Raw genomic sequence first — 21,130 nt, forward strand, 5'->3', positions numbered from 1 at the left:
CTGGCCAAAAATTGCTGGCATTTTCTTAATAACCTAGATAGGTTACCTGTAAAAACTGCTTAAAAATTAAACTGGGCAACAACAAAAATCACACAGGATAGTACACTTTTAATACTAAATTTCAGAGACAATACATTTGGCTTTTTTCAAGTGAAACAACTTGGACATCTAATTCTGTCCACACATTATTGGCTCTTAAACTGTGAGCCACAGGAAATCACTTGTAAAGGGGCAATGGAATTGGACTGGCACATTATAATAGTATATATCACTAAAGTGACGTTTCCTACTAGTTGTAGCTTAGTCCAGGTTTGTTTTCTCACAGGTAATTTTGACCACTCTTCTCAAAGAAGGCAAGCCTCTCTCCATAGGTTGTGCAGCTGCTTCATGGCTATTTTTTTGCCAACAGTGTCTTTGATGTAAATTCAACCCATATTCACACCAGAACTGGAGGTACACCAAAGATAGAAGAGGACAGAACCCTGGAGAGGGTAGAACAGTGGAAGAATCAATGTTAATAAATGTAAAGGCTTACAAATCATCCAGGGGGAGGAAGTAAATAAATTGATCCAAAATGGAGGAAAAAATACAAGCAGCCTTCACCTCACCGTAAATTTGTTTTCATTCTGTTTCCTTAATATGGTCCAAAAATTACTTTTTCATGCAACCAAGCACTCTTGGTGCTGCACGGAAGGTATCAGTAACTGGATCTGAGAGTGCATAGAGCATGAGAGAGCCAGTGCCTAGGTTTTGTCTTTAGTCACAAATAGCCCTAATTCAGGAACTGATAACCATTAATTGGTGTAGTTGCACCAGTGCTTGCCCCTGAGCGTAGAGAAGGGTTAGCTGAGGTCTGTCATCTACTTTCACCTAAGAAGATATGGTAGGACTTTCTTCCAAGTCCATTACATCCACTTCTTATTAACAACAAAATTCACAGGCAGTATTAAGGGAGGAATACTACTTCCCATGCCACAGATCAAGAGATTGAATTCTCAGAACCTGTTATAATCAGTCGTGTAGCTAGCTGCCTTGCTACTGCAATTTTAAACAAGTGTATATTAAAAACTGGATAAGATATCCAGGTTTTAACCAAGCAGATCTATTATATTTTGTATCTTCTAATATAGCAAATTATAAGATACATTATTTCACACCATAATTACATTGGTTAAGTGTCAAAATTGCACATTCTAATGATGTGTTTTCACATGTTAACGACACTAATTGCAAGACAACAATTTCCATGACTAATTTATTTTAAAAAGCAAGGAAAAAATCAGAAGTAAGCATTTTTACTGTCAGGAACTGGTAACGTGCAACACGTCCTGAAGTTAATGTTTCCATAATCAGCCATATTGTGTTTAAGTATTCAAGGTGTAGTAACTACTGCTGTTATCATAAAGCATTTGTGGCTTTGTGAATCATATTACTGCCAATTTACTAAATATCACAGAATCACAGAAATGTAGGGCTGACAGGGACCCTGAGAAGTCATTAAGTCCAGCCATCTGTACTGAAGCAGGATCAAGTAAATCTAGACCACCCCTGACGGTGTTTGTCCAACCTGTTTTTAAAACCTCCAGTTATGGGGATTCCACAACTTTCCTTGGAAAACTATTTTTGAGCTTACCTACCCTTTTAGTCAGAAAGTTTTTCTTAATAGCTAATCTAAATCTCTCTTGCTGCAGATTAAACCCATTACTTCTTTTTCCTACCTTCAGTGGACATGGAGAACAATTGATCACTGTCCTCTTTATAACACCTCTTCACATATTTGAAGACTTATCAGGTCCCTGTCTTCTTTTCTCAAAACTAAACATGCCCAGTTTCTTTACCTTGCCTCATAGGTCAGGTTTTCTAAGCTTTTTATCATTTTTGTTGCTGTCCTCTGGACTCTCTCCAGCATGTCCACATCTTTCCTAAAATGTGGTACTCAGAATTAGACCCGGTAATCCACCTGAGGCCTCACCAGTGCCGAACAGAACAATTACCTCCTGTGTCTTATATACAACAGTACTGTTAGTACACCCCAGAATGACATTAGCCACTTTTGTAACTGCATCACACTGACGACTCATTCAATTTGTGATCCACTATAACCCACAGATCCTTTTTAGCAGTACTACCACATATCAAGTCATTCCCCATTTAATAGCTGTTCATTCAATTTTTTCTTCATAAATGTAGTACTTTGCACTTGTCTTTATGGAAATGCATCTTGTTGATTTCAGATCCGTTCTCCAATGCCAAGTTTGTTTTGAATTGTAATCCTATCCTCCAAAATCCTTGCAACCCCTCTCAGCTTAGTGTCATCAGCAAATTTATAAGCATATTCTCCACTAAATTATCAAAATCATTAATGAAAATATTGACTAGTACCAGTATCAGGACCTAGGACTGACCTGTGCAGAACCCCTCTAGATAAACTGGGAGGTTATGATAGCGAACCATTGGTAACTATTCTTTGAGTACAGCCCTTCCGTTAGTTGTGCACTCACCTTATAGTAATTTCATCTTGACTACATTTCCCTACTTTGCTTAGGAGAATGTCATGTGAGACTATCAAAAGCCTTAATTGCTAATGGTTCCAAGATTAAAGAACTAACTGAAGTAAATACCCAAGGATGAATATCAGGCTATACTACTTGAATACGTCTATCTTATCTAGATATTCTATAACCTGTTTTTTCCCCCTTATTTTGGTTTGCAATTCCTTCCCTTTTTGTTAATATTAATTGTGAAAATTATCTGGCCACCATTAACCTTTTTAGTGAAGACAGAACAAAATAAGTGTTACATCCCTCAGCCTCCTTGATGTCATCAGTTAATAGCTCTTCTTCCCTGCTAAGTAGAAGACCTACACTTTCCTTCATCTTTCTCTTGCTCCTAATGTATTTAAAGAACCTCTTCTTATTGCCTTCTATGTCCCTTGCTAGGTGTAACTCATTTTGTGCCTTAGCCTTTCTGATTTTTTTCCTATATGCTTGTGCTATTCTTCTGTACTCCTCCTTAGCAATTTGTTTCTCCACTTTTTATAGGATTCCTTTTTTGATTTTCAGTTCATTAGAGTGCACGATTGAGCCATATTGGCCTCTTACTATTCTTCCTATACTTCCTTTGCATTGCAATAGAAGACCTTTAATATTGTCTCCTTGAGAAACTGCCAGCTGTCCTGAATTCCTTTACATCTTAGATTTTCTTCAGCTTTTATCACCTGCCTCTAACTGCCCCCTCTGAACCTAGTTCAAAGCCCTGCGCACTAGGCTGGCAAGTACAGAATATACAAAGATAAGAATCATAACAGACGCAGAGAGCACAGTCAGATGCTGGTTACAGAGGTTTGGCATGAAGGATGAGGGATATATCCCTCATTATAGTTTGCAGAGGAGAGCTTGCTTTAACAGATGTATGGGCTAAAAATTGGAGAGCAAAGTTTAGCATCATACTCAAATTACAATATGTTATGAAACACTAGTTTATTTTTAAGTGTGCATATTAATAATCACTCATGTCTCAGGTGACTAGACTAAACAAAGGGCCTAATTCAAAGCCCTCTAAACTCAATGAAAATCTTCTTTTTAATTGAGCTCAATAGGCTTGGATCAGGCACTAAGCCTGTAAAGAATCAAGTACTTTATTTTTACAATATTTTCCCTTTCCCTGATGGGGAGAATCCAGAGAACTACAGACCTGTTAGCCTCACCTCAGTCCCTGGAAAAATCATTGCACAGGTCCTCAAGGAACCCATTCTGAAGCACTGGAGGAGAGGAAGGTGATCAGGAACAGTCAGCATGGATTCACTAAGGGCAAGTCATGCCTGACTAACCTGATTGCCTTCTAAGATGAGAGAACTGGCTCTGTGGATATGGGGAAAGTGGTGGATGATATATCTTGACTTTAGCAAAACTTTTGATACTGTCTCCCACAGTATTCTTGTCAGCAAGTTAAAAAAAGTTTGGATTGGATGAATGGACTGTAGGGTGGATAGAAAGCTGGCTAGATCGTCAGGTTCAAAGGGAAGTGATCAATGGCTTGATATCCAGTTGGCAGCCTGTATCAAGTGGAGTGCCCCAGGAGTCGGTCCTGGGGCCGGTTTTGTTCAACATCTTCATTAATGATCTGGATATTGGGATGGATTGCACGCTCAGCAAGTTTGAGGATGACACTAAGCTGTGGGGAGAGGTAGATAGGATCCAGAGTAACCTAGAGAAATTGGAGGATTGGGCCAAAAGAAATCTGATGAGGTTCAACAAGGACAAGTGCAGAGTCTTGCACTTAGGACGGAAGAATCCCATGCACCGTTACAGGCTGGGGACCGACTGGCTAAGCAGTAGTTCTGCAGAAAAGGACCTGGGGATTACAGTGGACCAGAAGCTGGATATGAGTCAACAGTGTGCCCTTGTTGCCAAGAAGGCTAACGGCATATTGGGCTGCATTAGTAGGAGCATTGCCAGCAGATCGAGGGAAGTGATTATTCCCCTCTATTTGGCACTGGTACTGGTGAGGCCAGATCTGGGGTACTGCGTCCAGTTTTGGGCCCTCCACTACAGAAAGGATGTGGACAAATTGGAGGGAGTCCAGCAGAGGGCAACAAAAATTGTCAGGGGGCAGGGGCACATGACTTATGAGGAGAGGCTGAGGGAACTGGGTTTGTTTAATCTGTAGAAGGGAAGAGTGAGGGGGGATTTGATAGCAGCCCTCAACTACCTGAAGTGGGGTTCAAAAGAGGATGGAGCTTGGCTGTTCTCAGCGGTGGCAGATGACAGAATAAGGAGCAATGGTCTCAGTTGCAGTGGGGGAGATCTAGGTTGGATATTAGGAAACACTATTTCACTAGGACGGTGGTGAAGCACTGCAATGGGTTACCTAGGGAGGTGATGGAATCTCCATCCTTAGAGGTTTTTAAGGCCCGGCTTGACAAAGCCCTGGCTGGGATGATTTAGTTGGGGTTGGTCCTGCTTTGAGCAGGGGTTGGACTAGATGACCTCCTGAGGTCTCTTCCAACCCTAATCTTTATGATTCTATGATACAGCAAGAACTGAATGTTAGAAAGTATACCTTTGTGGTTACATTCTCCATATCCTGGAGCTACTGATTTTATACATGTACATTTAGTGCTACAGCATCTTCACAGAATGAAAGAATGTACTAGAATACAAAAGATTTCCACAGCACAAATACTGAATACCCTTCACTTCCAATGTCAGCTATATAATAGCAGAAGTGTGGCTAAATATCCTGCATCAACACACAATGCCTTCATTTTCTAAGTAGCTCATTTAATTCAGGTACTTGATATATTATCTAAACTAGCAGGTGATTAATTTGTTGCATTAAGTGCACAAGACTGCTTTGTTTGCGCTGATATAGAACAGCTGTAACAAAGTACAATGGAAATTATATACTTTGCTCTTATCATGACACCAATACTTATCTCCCCAATACTTGACTTCTGGTATTTCTATTGACAGTCACTTAAAATAAAGCTAATTTGTGCACCTGTATGGTGACCTGAGACCACTTCAGTAATTTTAAAATGTATTTCAAGTGTCACCGAGAATAACAGCAGAACCAGAGTAAAAGGAGAAAAGAAGTTTCAGATTCCATTCTGCAAAACAGGTCAACATGCATATGACTATTGCAAGACAACTGCCTGAAGTATGGATAGCAAGATCAAGAGGCTAATGAGCAAAGCATGACTCAACTTAGCTATAGAGTGGTAGCCGTGTTAATCTGTATCAGCAAAAAAAAAAAAAAAAAGAGGAGTACTTGTGGCACCTTACAAACTAACAAATTTATTTGGGCATAAGCTTTCGTGGGCTAAAACCCACTTCATCGGATGCATGCAGTGGAAAATACAGTAGGAAGATATATACACTCAGAGAACATGAAAAAATGGGTGTTGCCATACCAACTGTAATGAGACCAATCAATTAAAGTGGGCTATTATCAGCAGGAGTTAAAAAAAAACCTTTTGTAGTGATCAGGATGGTCCATTTCAAACAGTTGACAAGAAGGTGTGAGTAACAGTAGTGGAAAAAAATTAGCACGGGGAAATAGTTTTTACTTTGTGTAATGACCCATCCACTCCCAGTCTTTATTCAAGCCTAATTTAATGGTGTTGCAAATTAATGCCAATTCTGCAGTTTCTCATTGGAGTCTGTTTTTGAAGTTTTTTTTATTGTAGTATTGCCACTTTTAGGTCTGAAATTGAGTCACTCAATTAGTCACTCAATTTCAGACCTAAAAGCTGCAATGTAAGCTTGTACAGACTTTCATTAGTAACATGAAATAAATTATACTGTGATTACAAAAAAAGTGGTATGTGTGCAGACGATTAGTCATAAAATAAAACATAACCTGTAGTGCGGGGTCCCCACAAGTCTATCTCCCAGTCTGTGCAAAACAACCAGGGGAAGCAAAGTCATCCTCTCATCCCACAAACTAAGATGAAGGGAGCAGAAGCTGGTAATTGACTGCTTTTTCAACAATCTTGCATAAGAACATACTGGGTCAGACCAATAGTCCACCTCTGTCCCAGTGTCCTGTCTTCCGGCAGTGGCCAGTGCCAAATGATTTAGAAGGACTGAAGAGAACAGGGCGATTTTGAGTAATCTATCCTCTGTCATCTGGTCCCAGATTCTGGAAATTGGAGGGTTAGGGATGCCCAGAGCATGGGGTTGCATACCTAACCATTTTGGCTAATAGCCATTGATAGACCTTGTGACAGTCTGGACCCTTATGTTCACCTGTTTTATAGAACTATGATAAAGCTTGTACAAAATATGCCTCATAAGGTATCATTTGAAAACGCATAACTTACTGATCATTGTTGTCCTGGTAAAATATGTGTGACAACATTGTATGTAAATTTATAAGATTCTACTGTGTGCTATTAAAGACATGTTCCAAGTCTGGGGGAGCAGCCATGAACCAGTTCCCAAGGCACAAAAGGCTAGCTGATGCCTCAGCCAGGTGTTAAGTGGCCATTCTTTGGCAGGAAAGAGGATGTGGCTGAAAAATCTACATCTTGAAAAAGGAACAGTTGGGGGTTCCCATTCACACAGACTGTTTCCTGAACTTCCGGTGGAAATGATTCTCAAATAAGACAAAGAGCTATAAGAAGGCAGAGCAGATGCCTCAAATTATTTCTTTCTTTCTCCCTATCCACAGCATCCACAACACTTGAACAAAAGAAACAGCATTGGACTGAGGGAATGATCCTGACTGAAGGAGATTCAGCCAGTAAGACTGCTGAAACACATGGTAAGAGAGACCTTTGCTTTGAATTTGCTTAGCTTGTAAAGTTAGGTATTGCTTTTTACTTCTGTTTTCTTGTAACTAATCCCAATTTATGTCTCATTCCTCGTAATCACTTAAAAATCTATCTTTTGTACTTAATAAACTTTTTTTATCTAAACCAGTGTGTTTGGATTGAAATTTTTGGGAAATTCATTTGGGATAACTGGACTTGTGCATATAATTTTCTATTAATAAAATGGACTTTTTATGAGCTTGTCCAGGAGAGCACTTGGCAGTACAAGACATACATTTCTAGAGGAAAGTCTGGGACTAGGAATTTGCTGGTGTTGCTCTGCAGTGTAATCTAAGGGTGGCTGGCTATAGAACTCATACAATATAACCAGGAGTAATTTATATGCTGTAGGCTGTGTTTGAGCAGAATAAGAGTGGTAGCTCTCATAGAAAAGCAGCGTAAAATGCACCTCAGTTTGGAGAATTGCGGGGACACAGCTGTTCAGTCCAGATTGTACACTGGGTAAAGCCACAGCTATCCTCCATGCATTTATCCAATCCTTTTTTGAACTCAGTTATACATTTGGCCTTCACAATATCTCATAGCAATGAGTTCCACAGGTTAACTGTTGCATGAAGTACTTCTTTGTTTGTTTTAAACCGACTGCCTATTAATTTCTTCAGGTGACCACTAGTCCTTGTGTTAAGTGAAGGGGTAAATAACACTTCCCTATTTGCTTTCTCCACACCATTTTGATTTTATTGGCCTTTATCATATCCCCCCTCTCCCCCTTACAAGTTTCTCTTCTAAGCTGAACAGTCCCAGTCTTTAACCTCTTTCATATGGAAGCTGTTCCATACCACTAATCATTCTGTTGTCTTTTCTGTACATTTTCCAATTCTAATATATATTTTGAGATGGGATGAACAAAACTGCAGTGTTCAGGGTGTGGAAGCACCATGGATTTATATAGCAGTATTTTCTGTTTTATTATCTATATCTTTCCTAACTGTTCCTAACATTGTCAGCTTTTTTGACTGCTGCTGCACACAGAGAGAACTACCCACAACAACTTGAGTGATAACAGCTAATTTAGACCCAAGCATTTTGTATGTATAGGTGGGATTATTTTTCCCAGTGTGCATTACTTTGCAGCACGTAACATTGTCAAACACCCATCGGGGACGGTCTAGATCAGTGGTTCTCAACCAGGTGAAGGATTCATGCAGGGTTCATGCGCTTGGGAACATTCAGGGCACACCCTGAGTGTTGTGTAGGAGCAGTGCACACACGACTCCTCTCAAGGGCATGAACTTTAGAAACTCGCCCAGATGACATGAACCGTGGGAAGCCTCCCAGGACTGGGCTCAAGGCCCGAGAGCAAGGAATGCGGTAGATAGAAATTGGTAAATAAGAATATTAAACAAAGCCAGTGTTTTCCTTTTATCTGTTAGAGTATGTAATGCGCAGGAGGAGAGAGAGAATAAAAGAGAGGGTGGAAAGCTGACAAGGCAGACCAGCCTGCTTGCTTGCTTAAAGCCTTGTTCTGTCTTGTATTTGGACCGCAACAACTGGCTCCCAAACATGGGGCCCTCAGCACTCACCTCGCCCGGCAAGGGTTTCAGACGCGTCACTCATCCGCTTCGCGGATCCCGGTGAGTATTTTTCGTTGTGGTAAGTATGGGAAGCTCCCTCTCTGCTTTGCAAGTGCAACACCGCAGTGAGCTACAATATTTGCTGCGTAAGGCTCAGCATGACTGCCCCACTCGAGAACTCACTCTCCTGCTACAGGAGGTGAGTGCCCAATGACCTGTGGTACCCTGAAGCCGGAACCCTTAAGCTAGCGGACTGGGAGCGGTTGGGCCAGACATTGCACAAAGAGCCTTGGGCGCCCGTACAGGCTTTACATGCCTGGCACCTCTGCTGCGAAGCGATACAAAGGTCCTCCCTCGCGCCAATAGAGGGCCTGCCGATCTCGCCACCCCCGTCCGCTCCTGCAGCCATCCCTCCCCCTGCTTCGCCCCCAGTGCCACAATTACTACCGCCTCGTTTGTCTTCTCCTCTGGAGCCGGTGAGTGGTCACCGTCCCCCCGTGGGGCCCCATGCTCCGGGGCCCCCCAGGGGGTCATCCACGTCTGCTCAGGGGCTTTCGCTGGTGCAACAAATGGTTCACGCAGCGAAGACTCGCCCAGATCTTACAGCAGAGGAATTAGCTGATCTGGTCTCAGTTTGCCTGGTGACCTGGCAGGATGATGGCCAGGGCAACCAGCTTGCAAACTGGGTCAGTTTGCCTTACTCGGTGATCAGAGAGGTAAAGAAAGCGATTCGCGAGTTCGGCCTCACTAGCACGTATATACGTGGTCTCCTTGAAGGGCTAGGTACTGGGTACACCCTGGTCCCTGAAGATTGGAAGGCGCTGTTGCGCATGATGCTGACGCCCAGTCAGTATGTTATTTGGCTTAGTGAGTATCGGCAGATGGTGGAACGCCAAGCCCAGGTATATATAGCGCAAGGTGTCACTTATGAGCAGTTAGCAGGGGAGGGCCCGTTTGCTACCGTTCTGATGCAGTCTCAACTCCAGCAGGCTGTCTTCCCCATTATTTCTGCCTGCGCCCAGCATGCTTTCCGGAAGGTCCCGGATTCAGGCAAGCCTACCAAAAGCTTTGCCGGTATCTGTCAGGGTGCATCAGAGTCCTTTATGGATTTTACCAACAGATTGCAGGAGGCTATCCTCCAACAGGTGGATAACCCTGCGGCAGCTCAGGAGATTCTGTTAAAAATGGCGGTTGAAAATGCGAACGAGGATTGCCGCCGTGCTCTCCAGGCGGCACAAGCCGCTGGCGTTCTAGAGCTGTCGGACATGCTGTGGGCGTGCCAAAACATCGGAACTCAAGCACATAAAGCTGGGGTTCTGGCCGCCGCCCTGCGGAAAAGCGGGAAGCAGGGGAAGTGTTGTTATCGCTGTGGTAAGGAGGGTCACTTTCACCGGGAGTGCCGCTCATCGACGGCACCCGCCCCTCAAAGAAGTGCCCCAAGTGTCGGAAGGGCTATCACTGGGCTAATCAGTGTCGTAGCGGGTCGGGAAACCGCACGACGGGTCCCCGCCGAACCCAAGGCCAAACGGGGGTGTTCCTCACTCAGACAACTGTTCCTCTGCCTTAAAATCCATAGACTCCATGAGGGCAGCGACTGCCGGAAGTGCAGGGCTTGATTTGATTATGCAGGAGGACGCTGATTTTCAGTTGCCAGGGGGAGGTTTGCGCCATACCTACACAGGTGACGGGACCTCTCCCTGCCGGATTTGTGGGTCTGGTTCTCCCTCGCTCACACGCTGGGAAACAAGGTTTTTTTGTCATCCCAGGGGTCATTGACGCCAATTACACCGGCGTTAATTAAGGTTCAGGTGTGGACCCATCTTCCGCAGTCACTCCCGTGTGGACGGTCAATTGCACAATTGATTTTAGTCCCCTATCAGGTGCCAGCCGCAGAGGATCAAGCCCGGGGCGGACGCGGCTTTGGATCGACGCTGTCTCAGTCGCTGCCTCACGACACGTCCTCTCAATTTGTTGCTGTAACAATGTTGCTCCACCCCTCGAAACCTCAGTTAACACTTCTTTTAAATAATGTTCCTTTTACAGGGCTGGTGGACCCTGGAGCTGACGTTACGGTGATTCACGATCAGGAGTGGCCGGTCAGTTGGCCAACAGTTCCTTCTAAAGAGTTGTGGGGGATCAGGGGTAGCAAACCTGGGTGCCAAAGCTTGTCTTGGGTCATGGTCTCTAAACCAGGAGGCCGTGCCCTTGCTACGATCCGCCCTTTTGTGCTCCCTGTCCACCTCAATATTTGGGGCCGTGACTTACTTGTAAAGCTGGACACTACCCTCGATATTAATATATAATGGCCCAAAACCCTTCCCCACCCACCTTGCCCTCCGCATTACCATTAGTATGGCAATCCTTAGAGCCCGTATGGATTGACCAGTGGCCCCTCCCCCTAGAAAAGCTGAAAGCGCTTCATTCACTTGTACAACAACATTTGCATGCACAGCGCTTGGAGAGCTCCACTAGTCCTTGGAACTAGCTGCTGTTATTTTGGCCTTTCAATTTTTTGCTGATTGTCCCTTTAATTTGATTGTGGACACGCATTATGTTTATCAGGTAATTGATTATTTACCCCTTGCCCTCACAACCCCTCAGATTGATGCGGACCTCCTCCGCCTGTTTTTGTCCTTACAGTATCTTCTCACCACTCGTACTTTCCCTTATTTTGTTGCTCATATTCGCAGTCTTACCCCTCTGCCTGAGCTACTTACTGAGAGCAATGCGCATGCTGATCACGTGTTACGTGGTCAGGTAAATTCCCTTTTTTCTGACCCCATCGAAAGCCATTCCTTTTTTCATCAGTCTGCCTCTGTTTTGGCCCAACAGTTTCACATTCCTGCTGATTATGCACTTTCTATTGTTCGTTCCTGCCCCCACTGTGCCGCTGCTGCCCGTACCTTTTCTTATGCCGTTAACCCCAGAGGTACCGCAGCGAATCAGCTGTGGCAAATGGATGTCACTCATGTGCCACAATTCCGCCCCTATTTATTTTTACATGTTTCCATTGATACCTATTCGGGATTCCTCTGGGGGACCCACAGCGTGGGGAAGCCACTCCCAAAGTTATTCACCATTTGCTAGCCTGTTTTGCTGTTATGGGTCGCCCAAGCCAGATAAAAATGGATAATGCCCCAGCCTATTGCTCCACAGCCCTCTCCACCTTTTGTGCCCAATGGGACGTCCGTCTCAAACACGGGATCCCTTATAATTCCACAGGCCAAGCTATTGTTGAACGTGCAAATCACATGCTAAAAACCTTGCTTGACAAATAATTAAAACAAGGGGAGCTGCGTCTCCGAACCTTAGGAGACATTCAGCAACAATTGCGTGTCCTTTTGTTTACTTTAAATAATTTAACACTGAATACAGATCAGCAGACCCCCACGGATCGGCATTTTCACAAATCTGAGGTACTGGAAAGACCGCGTGTCTATTACCATCAGCTGCCCGATCCGCAATGGTTGGGCCCAGTACCTTTAATTACTTGGGGGCGGGGATATGCTGCTGTGTCTCTCCCTGCAGGACCGTTGTGGGTTCTGGCCCGGTGTGTGCGACCGGCACTGAAACAGCATGGCGTGGCACCAGGGGCTGTCAAACCCCATACCGGAGTTTCAGCTGACCTTGGAGGAGAACGCGGTGCTTCCCAGGTCGACAATGGCGGTACGGAGACGGAGGAGACGTAGTGTCCCAAGCCAGCCCGTGACATGGGGAGCAGTGAAAGCATTGGTTGCCTCGGCTCAACGAAGACTGGCAGCAAACCAACAGCCAGAGACTCCTGAGACTCTGTTTGTGGTCATTCTCGCCCAAATCACTGCTAATTCTGTATTGATTGTGTGCCTTATGTGCCTGCTATTTCCTGTAGGGGTTGACTCAGGAGCGCCTCCTCCGTTACGGGCCCGAATGACACATAACCTATGGGAAAGATTGGCTTCAATAGCAAATGTTACCCACTTTTGTTTATTTGATTTTGTAGCAGCTGAAGAATTGTTAGGTACGTGCCTTATTCCAGTATGTCATCACCCTGAGGAAATAGGGAATGAGACGATGCTCGCTGCTTACGCAAACCTCTCTTCCCAGTATTCTAGCATGGCTAATTGGGGCCTGGCCAATTACACTTTACCTTTTTGGGCTTATTTTTTGCTGTTGCTGTGTGCAATGTATTTCCTTTTTGTTAAGGCTTTGTCAAGACCCGCGCTGGCAGGCTCCACAAGTTATGACCTTGTCTGTCTGGGAGTTAATGGCTTGCAAAAGCAAATTGATGGCTACCATGAGATGGCCGAGCACAAATAAACAAAAAAGGAGGGGATGAAGGATTCATGCAGGGTTCATGCACTTGACAGCATTCAGGGCACACCCTGAGTGTTGTGTAGGAGCAGTGCACACACGGCTCCTCTCAAGGGCATGAACCTTAGAAACTCGCCCAGGTGACATGAACCGTGGGAAGCCTCCCAGGACTGGGCTCAAGGCCCGAGAGCAAGGAATGCGGTAGATAGAAATTGGTAAAGAAGAATATTAAACAAAGCCAGTGTTTTCCTTTTATCTGTTGGTGTATGTAATGCACAGGAGGAGAGAAAGAATAAAAGAGAGGTTGGAAAGCTGACAAGGCAGACCAGCCTGCTTGCTTGCTTAAAGCCTTGTTCTGTCTTGTATTTGGACTGCAACAACCAGGGGTATGTGTACCCCTGGGGGTACATAGAAGTCTTTTGGGGGTACATCAGCTCATCTAGATATTTGCCTAGTTTTACAAACAGGCTACATAAAAAGCAGTACTGAAGTTAATACAAACTAAAATTTAATATAGACAATGACTGTTTTATACTGCTCTATATACTATACACAGAAATGTAAGTGCAATAGTTATATTTCAGTTAATTTATTTTATCATATGGTAAAAATGAGAAAGTAAGCAATTTATCATTAACAGTGTGCTGTGATACTTCTGTATTTTTATGTCTGATTTTGTAAGCAAGTAGTGTAAGTGAGGTGAAACTTGGGGATACACAAGACAAATCGGACTCCTGAAAGGGGCACAGTAGTATGGAAAGGTGGAGAGCCACTAGTCTAGGTAATACTTAATCCTGCCACACGTGCAGGGGACAGGACTAGATTACCTCTCAAGGTCCCTTCCAGTTCTATGATTCTATGATTGAATTTCATCAGCTATTTTGTTGCCCATCATCTCACAAAAGTAGCACTATTATCAGCACTTTTAATGTTTCAACTTTTACATAAAATCTTCCATAATTGTCAATTTGAATTCTCAAAACGAATGCCCCAAAGAATTTTCTATTGTATTATATAAACCAATTTTAATAATAAATTGATGAACAAAATTCCCCATTAGAGTGAATATATAACCGGTAGAAATTATTGCTGACTTATTTTCATATATATTTGGGGTAGAGAAGAATCAGCTACAACATGGCTGTTCTTTCCACACCTACATTTTCTCTGTCCCTTCCCCACATAAGGTGTCCAAACCCTGCTGAGGGGAATCCATGGGACAATGAAAGAGCATGAGGTGGAATTGTCACATTCCGTTGCTTCTGAGGAAGAATTCTGTCCACTCCCATAAATCCTTAGAGTTTATCATTACACTAAAACAATGTATTCACTGTTATGCTGCAGTTTAAATTATAGTGCAGAAAGGACACTACCTTTACAGACATATTTGACTTCAAGGGGGTTGAACAAAGGATGAATCGGGCCTGAAAGTTTTCCGTGCATTAACTTTGATTTATTTTTTTCTCTGTGCTATCCAGAATTGCAGCCTCTTTCCAAAGTTTAACATAAAATGAACATTTCAGATTTTTTTATTACAATACTTTAGTTCATTAATTTTTTCCTAATGATACGTTGCAATTAATCAAAAGCAAAAGGCACTCAACTCAACTATAATTTAAAAATGACAATATCAGTCGTCAGCCTATGTATCTATGGGTCTCCAAACTCTACATGCCTAGGAGAAAAGAACTTTTGAACCCTTCCTTCCATTTAGTGTTAAGGATCTTTCCTCAATAAATGGTTAAAGGACTGACGGTTTTTCCATGATGTACGTTTGTTTCCATGATGTTTGCTGTGATGTTATTTAAAATGCCTGTCAATTTAGAGGTGCTAGAGTTCTATTACTGAAAGTACGTGGTTGTGTAATGGACACCAAATGTTCATTTCATAATGAGATGCAAAGTGCCTATTCCCTTCATTGGTTTTACTGAAGTGACCACCAGCATCACTGAAGTAGTAACTTTCCTGCCTTAAAGTTTTTTTAAATTTCACGCTATTCACTATTTGTACACCAGGGTCTCACTGATAAGGATGCAAAATATATACCCAAACAACTGTCAAACAGAATTTTGATGCATTAATGTCCATTCAACAAGGAGAAAAATGACTTGTCTCCCATCAGATATTTAACATATCTAGATATTGGACCAGATCCTAGCTGCTGTTAGTTGGGGTAGTTCCACTGAATTAAACATTGATTTAAACCAGCTTAGCATCACTTTATGGCTAGATCTGTGATAAAGTTCCTTTCCAGAAATACTGCTGAAAGAGCAAGCATTAGAATGACGAAGAAAGTACCATCAAATATAATAGCTGACATTTTCAATTAGCTAAGACTTTTCAGAGGAAAAAGTCACTTGAGAATTGATAGACCTGTTAGAACAAGTGGGGGGGGGGAGGGGAGGAAGCAGTCAGTGATATTAGAAGTTGCTTCAAAATCTCAGATACAAAGAATACAATTCTATACAAAAAATACCCAAATGTTAAATGAATTTCCAGGTTACATGGCTGCTACAAGTCAAGATGACCTCTAACCAAAATAGAGCAGCAAAAAGATTCCATATGCTGTCTAACGTCCTATAGTAACCTTTAAAAACAAACAAAACAACAACTTATAACTAGAACCTCTGCTGGTGTAAACTGGTGTAGCTCCATTTAAATTAATGGAATTGGAGCTGAAGATCTGGCCTTTAGAATCAGATTCTGGGTAAGGGGCTCAACTTGGTTTCCATTTTGTTGTTCTAATTTCTTACACACAGCAAATAAATGAAGATGCACATGCATTTATAAATGTCTAATTACTTCATTGTCAGCCATAATCAGGTAATTAGATACAGACCTTGTCTGCAAAAACAGAAGCCTCTTTTTAGTATGGATTGCTCAATGGCCTGAATAATCTGTAGATCTCTTGTAATGTTACTATCCTGTCAAATAGGAAAAAAAGCCAAACAAGAAAAAGTAAAGGCTAGTTCATCACATGCCCTTTGATGAATCAAACAGTTCATCCTTTGTGACATGCATGAAAGACCTTGGCCTCATCTGATGAGTTGAAAAAAGAAAAAAAAAAAGTCCTCGACATTTAAACAGCTAAATGGGAAGCATTAGCTCAAAGACAAAAAACTTGTTCCATTTTGGAAATGTTTATACTTTGTTACTGAATTTACTTTGAATATGTTAATACAACACAGCCTTCAACTGGTATAATTTGAAATAAGGATTGGGCAGGTTGAGACCTGGCAGGGAGGTATGGGAATTCCCTCCTTGAAGATTTTAAAAGCAACCTGAAGCTTGTGAAACAAGTGTCTTCATTGGTCAGCAACAAGAACTGAAACTGTGATCTCCAATGCTAAAAAGTATGAGCTGCCACACCAATTGAGTTCAAGCAGTAACTCCTTTAGATGGTGACCTCTTCTGAAGAACACCCACTGAAGCAGGATGCGTAACAGAGTGCACAGTGAGGTATTCCAAAGCTAAAGAAGTGTGCTCTTCAGACGCATGAGCCCCAGGGGCAAAAGTCATTTTTGGCAGGGATGATTTGGCAGTATCAGGGGAGGGCTTCATCAGAGGCAGGGATAATCACTCTCAAATGACCTATCAGTTAGGCAGCAGAATTATAACAAGGGGCTCCTAGGAACCATTGCCTGGTTGGACATTCCTAGCTACCAAGCTCTGTCATAATGATATAGCTGTTTTTTCTGCAGCAGTCACCAAGTGGGAAAAGCCAAATGACTATATCAAACTCAGTGGAAGGTAAGATGTAATCTTTTCTTTTGTGTTCTTATATTTATGAAAGAAATTATCTTGAAGTAGAAGATCCATCAGTGAAAATTCACCAAGTTCCACTGAAGTTTGCTGTCAGATACATAATTTGAGCAGCATCTTATACTGTACAAATACATTTAATGGAGAATTAAACACTGTTGATGGATCTTTCCATCCCCTATAAAAATTGAAATTTCTTCATAGACTATTGGACTGTTATCCTCAGATCAAGTGAATCTGACTCAGCGTTGGCCCCATATATTGAAGTCTTTGAACACAGCAGGTTCTTCTATACATCCCAAGAATACAAAGATGCATCATTAATTTATATAGCTAGACAGCACATCCCTCTTTGATTAAAGCATCCAGGAACAATAAGTTTATTTGGGATTCAAGTTGCTGCCCTAAATTATGGAGCCAACAGGAAACTAATGACACATGCCAAATTCTGACATGCCTAAGCTCCTTCTGCTCCCCTAGTGATGATTCTTAGTTCTTTTAAAGCATTTTACATCTTAAAAGCATTGTGCAATATTAGTTAGCACAACATACCTGTGAAGTAATCCATCATTCTCATTTTTCAGATGGGAACACGGAGGCTTGTAGCAGTTAAGTGGCTTTCCCAAGGCCACACAGCGCAGGCCAGAGTATGTGAGGGGTTGCTGATTCACTCAATGCCATACATCATGTGGACTCTACTAGAAATGTGTTTTGGAGTAACCATAGGAATGCAGATGCAGGAATAGAGTCTCTCTCCCCCTCAAATACCTCTTTCCCAGAAAAGTCCTGCCACTTAACTAGAGAAAACTGGTGGGGGGAGGGAAAGAAGGGGTCAGAAGAGGACTTTAGTCAAATGATACAGATACAATATGAAAAAAAAGGTAAGGTATTGAACCATATAATAAGGATTGTATGGTGCTAAAAGCATTAGCCACTTCAGAGAAGTATTTTAGCACCCATTTTAATACAATGACTGAAATAATAGAATAGTTACAATTAGAATCATAGAATATCAGGGTTGGAAGGGACCTCAGGAGGTCATCTAGTCCAACCCCCTGCTCAAAGCAGGACTAATCCCCAATTAAATCATCCCAGCCAGGGCTTTGTCAAGCCTGACCTTCAAAACTTCTAAGGAAGGAGATTCTACCACCTCCCTAGGTAACGCATTCCAGTGTTTCACCACCCTCCTAGTGAAAAAGTTTTTCCTAATATCCAACCTAAACCTCCCCCACTGCAACTTGAGACCATTACTCCTTGTCCTGTCCTCTTCTACCACTGAGAATAGTCTAGAACCATCCTCTCTGGAACCACCTCTCAGGTAGTTGAAAGCAGCTATCAAATGCCCCCTCTTTCTTCTGCAGACTAAACAATCCCAGTTCCCTCAGCCTCTCCTCATAAGTCATGTGTTCCAGATCCCTAATAATTTTTGTTGCCCTTCGCTGGACTCTCTCCAATTTATCCACATCCTTCTTGTAGTGTGGGGCCCAAAACTGGACACAGTACTCCAGATGAGGCCTCAGCAATGTCGAATAGAGGGGGACGATCACGTCCCTTGATCTGCTCGCTATGCCCCTACTTATACATCCCAAAATACCATTGGCCTTCTTGGCAACAAGGGCACACTGCTGACTCATATCCAGCTTCTCGTCCACTGTCACCCCTAGGTCCTTTTCCGCAGAACTGCTGCCTAGCCATTCGGTCCCTAGTCCGTAGCGGTGCCTTGGGTTCTTCCGTCCTAAGTGCAGGACTCTGCACTTATCCTTATTGAACCTCATCAGATTTCTTTTGGCCCAATCCTCCAATTTGTCTAGGTCCCGCTGTATCCTATCCCTGCCCTCCAGCGTATCTACCACTCCTCCTAGTTTAGTATCATCTGCAAATTTGCTGAGAGTGCAATCCACACCGTCCTCCAGATCATTTATGAAGATATTGAACAAAACCGGCCCCAGGACCGATCCCTGGGGCACTCCACTTGACACCGGCTGCCAACTAGACATGGAGCCATTGATCACTACCCGTTGAGCCCGACAATCTAGCCAACTTTCTACCCACCTTATAGTGCATTCATCCAGCCCATACTTCTTTAACTTGCTGACAAGAATACTGTGGCAACCCCCATAGTTAACCTTCCCATCATAGGATGTTGTACTAGGTAAAGATTTCAAAATGTATTAATTACTAAATGAAAAGGATATTAAGTAATTGTCATGTAGTTAACATTCTAGCTACAAGTATCATTACAATATAAAAACCATCAGTGTACTGCATTGTCCATGGCATCTGAAAATGCAGTGTAACTACAGTTACTATTATAAATTACAATCACTGTGTTATGAAGTGTAACTATACAGTGGTATGGATAAGTTGAATAATTACTTAGTCCACAGCCCATCATTACCATTCCTCAGTATCAAAGCTTCCTAGCAGATGTTTTACAATTGATCCTAAATCAGTGACCAGCTGTAGTTTCCTCTAATCTGGGTGAAATACTGGCCCCATTGAAATCAATGACATAACACCCATTAATTTAAATGGAGATTTAGATTTCAGCCTCCATCTGGAAGGCATCTGACCTTTTCTGTTAAGTGGAATTAGTCAATGCTATGAACCTGAAAGAAATTTTAATTAAAAACATAGAGGTGTGGTGATGCATTTGCTGAGAATTTAGGAGTTAACCATGAAGAACCATTATTCTATAATGGGAATTGATATGTCCCTTAGTTGAGTAATCTCAAAAAGTTGCTAAAACAGCTATTGAGGTAATTGAACCACTAGCCTCTTGGTAAAAAGGACAAACTCTCAGGCAGAAATCAACCATAAGTTTAAATGACTTTTTTTCTCTTGATTAGTAAAAATGAAAAGCAAGCCCTTCAATATGCCTTTAATATCTCCTGCATTGAAAATTGGTACAAATAATTATGCTCAGTGACTTAATGGTAATCTTGAGTTATTCATTAGTCACGGTATCACTCTGTGGTTAGAATAGGAGAGCCATCAAATTGGTGGCCTTGGTATGGTCCACTTGCATCTACTTTTGACGGTCAAGGCAGATGTTTCTTGTACAGAATCCCATGTTTCATGTGGGATTTCTATACACGGGCTTTTTTTAAACGTTATATAACAAGTGCAGTGCATAACAATAGTGGTGGGGAAACAGCAAGATTTTTCCTCTCCCCTGCAAATGTTACTGCTCTACTGGGAGGCATACATTTCACTCAGAACAAACAATTCCATGTCTGACTAACGATGCCTCCCCTGTGAAAATCACAGGATTGTTCTGAGACTGTTCCTTATTAGCCAGATCTTTACACTTGTGCACACTGAAGTTTAGAAGCCCACGGCTAGTTGGCTAGACTAGAGTGCTGCTGTAGCTGGCACTCTAATATTCTGACATTTTTCCTTGATTGCGCGGTATTTTACCTGCTCCTGACGGTCAGGTTATTCCATTTCCCAGGTTAGGCCGGTTAAGGATTCAGTTTGCCTCCCAGCCAGATTAGGTGCTTTGTAAAGCCGTTCAATTAATGAAAATGTTTCTTCACAAACAATTTACTCAGCCATTGATGGAGACAACTGTTGAATGAATTATTTGCTGAATATTATTCAATGATCTGTAGAGCTGGTCAAGTAAAGGAAAAAAGCATTGAAAAATTTGACAAGTACAGCAGTCCTTCTCCAGATAAGTGATACTTTGACCAGTTCTGGCTGGTGCTCTGACAAAATGACAGTGTATATTTCTGCTTCCCCCAAAAAATATTTAACACTGATGGGCCATGAATAAGGCTGTGTATTTGTCACAGCTGTGGTGCATGTGACAAATCATGAATTTGGTGGGTTTCTACAAAAAAACACTATGGCCTTTGCCACCTGACCAACTTACTACTAAGTAGGGCTCTTCCATGGGTTTTTGCACATTTAGCTGAATGCAGAAGGGTGAAAATCCCAAGCCATATCAGAGAAGTATTTAGCACAGCTCAGAAATGAAACATATGCAAAGGTGGCTTTGAGACTCTTTTACTCTGCTGATCATGGACCAACCTGCATCAGTCTTAGAGCAACCCAAGGGAACTACAGGTAACAGAGATCAAGGAAGGACACCTGCACCATACCCCATTTGCCTGGCCACAGCCTTTCATATATAAGTGGATACTCAAGGGACATGGGGCTGCCCTAGTAGAACCATTGGTGTATCTACCTATGCTGGGAGTTGGTTATGCTGGCTTAAGAG

The 21,130-nt window shown here is 42.5% G+C and overlaps 1 long non-coding RNA gene across 1 annotated transcript in view; it reads right to left on the minus strand.

Annotated features, from left to right (window-relative positions):
- Positions 1–21,130, minus strand: part of LOC140916581 (uncharacterized) — a 109,100-nt gene continuing 87,970 nt past the window's right edge. The window contains exon 3 of the long non-coding RNA XR_012160558.1: positions 1–482. This is a non-coding gene — a long non-coding RNA (uncharacterized LOC140916581). The remainder of the gene's footprint in view (positions 483–21,130) is intronic.

This window comes from Lepidochelys kempii, chromosome 8, assembly GCF_965140285.1.
Source record: "Lepidochelys kempii isolate rLepKem1 chromosome 8, rLepKem1.hap1, whole genome shotgun sequence".
Taxonomy (NCBI): Eukaryota; Metazoa; Chordata; order Testudines; family Cheloniidae; genus Lepidochelys; species Lepidochelys kempii.